At 38.6% G+C, this 2,544-nt stretch overlaps 1 pseudogene; it reads right to left on the reverse strand.

Moving 5' to 3' along the window:
- Nucleotides 1–261: 261 nt before the first annotated feature.
- Nucleotides 262–1,008, reverse strand: LOC102265090 (V-type proton ATPase subunit D pseudogene; annotated as a pseudogene).
- Between the last annotated feature and the right edge of the window lie 1,536 nt (nucleotides 1,009–2,544).

Genomic DNA, 2,544 nt, shown 5'->3' on the forward strand with positions numbered 1-2,544 from the left:
ACATAGAAGTGAGGTAGGGTGACACTTGTGCAGAATAAATTCTACAAGTTCCTGGGCAGGTTTTACAAATTTCATTGGTGATTAATAGTTGTTTAATTATGACTCTTCAAAGGCAGATCCCATAAACAGACATCCAGGGACATTTAACAACTGGTGAAATTCTTAAGCCAAAAAAATAAATAGCCACACATACCAAACCTACACACCATGAATTAAAATGGTGCCATGTTAGGCCTTCTGGAAGAACCAGAGCAGGAAATGTTATTCAAACAGAAGATCTTCGTCTTTCTCTTGAGCCAGGAGATTAGCAGGCTCTGTCACTTCTCCAGCTGCCCTCCTTTGCTCTAAGTCCTTATCAGATTTTTCCTTGAGAATCTTTTTATTCTCCTGTATTTTTTTTAACCTGTAGAACTCTTCTCACTCTCTCTCGTTCAGCTCTGTGCTGATATAGAAAAGGGTAGTTTCAATCCAGGGAATGATGACATGTTCAATGGCATTTACACGCCTGTTGATTATCTTAATAGCTTTATCCAAAGTAACAAAGGAAGTCTGCAGCGAAGCCAGTTCCACCAGTAATTCCACTGCTTTGGCATAATTCCTCTTCAGTTTAGTCAAACTGTTTCCCACCTCAGGCTAAACCAGTCAGTTCGTAACTGTCAGTTCCTTCATGGTAATATTCAAACACTGGCAAAGGAACACCTGTTACATTATCTTTCTTCATTCTAATCTTCACTTGGGCTCCATTTACATTTTGGATAACTGGGGTGCTTAAGTCCCTCGCTGTGAACTTGGCCTCAGAAAGTGAAAAGGCAGCTTCTCTCATCACTTCACCCATCTACATTTTAGTCTCTATTATTATCTTCTTAAGGATCTGTCGAAAGAGTTAAGGCATTAGATTTCTTCTTTCTTCATGAAGTTTCCACCTATCTGTGCTCCTTTTAACAGAGCCTTCATGATGGTCTGTGCCACTCAAGAGGGAAAGATTTCAGTTCAGTCTTTGCCTGACATTCTGAGGAGGGCTGGCTTGGGTCCCTGGCTGGGTAACCGTGGCTGCAACAACCCAACCACTGAGTCTTTCTAAACCTGAGTCAGCTGCTTGTGTCATATGACTCTCTCACAATGCTAAGAGGCAGCCAGGATATGCCGTCTTCACTTCTGTTTCCTCTTGGTACCGATCAGATCTTGAGTTTCTACTGCAGCACTTACACCCTACACCAGTGTGTTTACTTAGCCAACTTACAGAAGGCTCCCTATGGTGGAAAGCAGTATGCTGGGCTCTGAAAAATAGGAATGTATAAAACCCCATCCTTATCCTTGGGGAACGCATGACCTACTGATAATGGGATGTAGGTTTTAGATTCTGAGTTCATACTGTACCCTTGCTTGTCTCACTTTAAGAGTGAACTTCTGTGACATCAGCCCAGTCACCTGTCCCAATCTTAGTCTTCCCACAGGCATAACTGTGGGCCTTGGAGTAGATTCTTTAAAGACTAATCATTTATTCCTAAATTTTACTGGCTACAGTTCTGTTTCACTTTGGCATTATTTATAGAGACCTCTAAGTACTCCCCATGCAAATATCTCCTCAGTGTGAATAAATACAGGTGGATCAGTGGAGTAGACAAGGATCACAGATGTCTAGAGTATCTGAAGGCAACATTTTAGTTTGCGGTATAGCCAAGATTCTAGCAGGATGTCATTTGGAAGAAATTAGTTTATCTCTGAACAAAGGCTAGAAGACAGTGGAAGAAAAGTATCTCTCTTAATATGTTCCACTCCTGAATTTTCCCCAAATCTCTACAGTATACTACAGTTGTATCTGTTTACCTACACTGCAAATGCTCTATATTTGCAAGCATTTTGCAAGCAGCTATGAGTGTTTAATTTTGGGATAATGCCTTCTCGATGTGCTAACCCCAAGAGTATTTTGAACAGACTAAATGTGAATTATGGTTGTAAAAAGAAAATATGGCTACTTCAAATCATGTCTGTCTGTAGTTGAAGACATGACATTGTTGAAACTCAAGGTCATATCTATGCAAAGAAAGCCCATAAGGGTATCTTTGGCAGCAGGACTATCAGGGGAGATGTGGGTAATAATTAATCAGAAACTGCCATCATTAATTATATACAATTTTGCAAATTGTTCTACATTTTATCAACATCACAGCATGGCAGAGATATATTTATATAAAATGTTAAAATATCTTGATTTAACTTTTTGCCATCTAATTTCTGTACCTCAATTTCATTGTCAGTAAGAATAAAATAAGTAATGCTCCTTTTTGAGCTATGAAAGATATCCTCTTACATTTGCTTATTAATGTACTACTTAATAAGTATTTTAACATACATTGTATCTATTGAAACTCACAACTGCATTTTTTAACCAAACAGGGGAGATTTGTCCTTTTTCTTTTTTTGGGTAGTCAGTTTCTCAACTGCAAAGGTGACTAACCAACAAAGTACAGTTGCTTAGTGGCAAGATTATTGACTCAAATATTGGTTTTATACTTCTTAATTCACTATTTGCACCATTAATGA

This window comes from Bos mutus, chromosome 11 (genome assembly GCF_027580195.1).
Source record: "Bos mutus isolate GX-2022 chromosome 11, NWIPB_WYAK_1.1, whole genome shotgun sequence".
NCBI classification, from domain to species: domain Eukaryota; kingdom Metazoa; phylum Chordata; class Mammalia; order Artiodactyla; family Bovidae; genus Bos; species Bos mutus.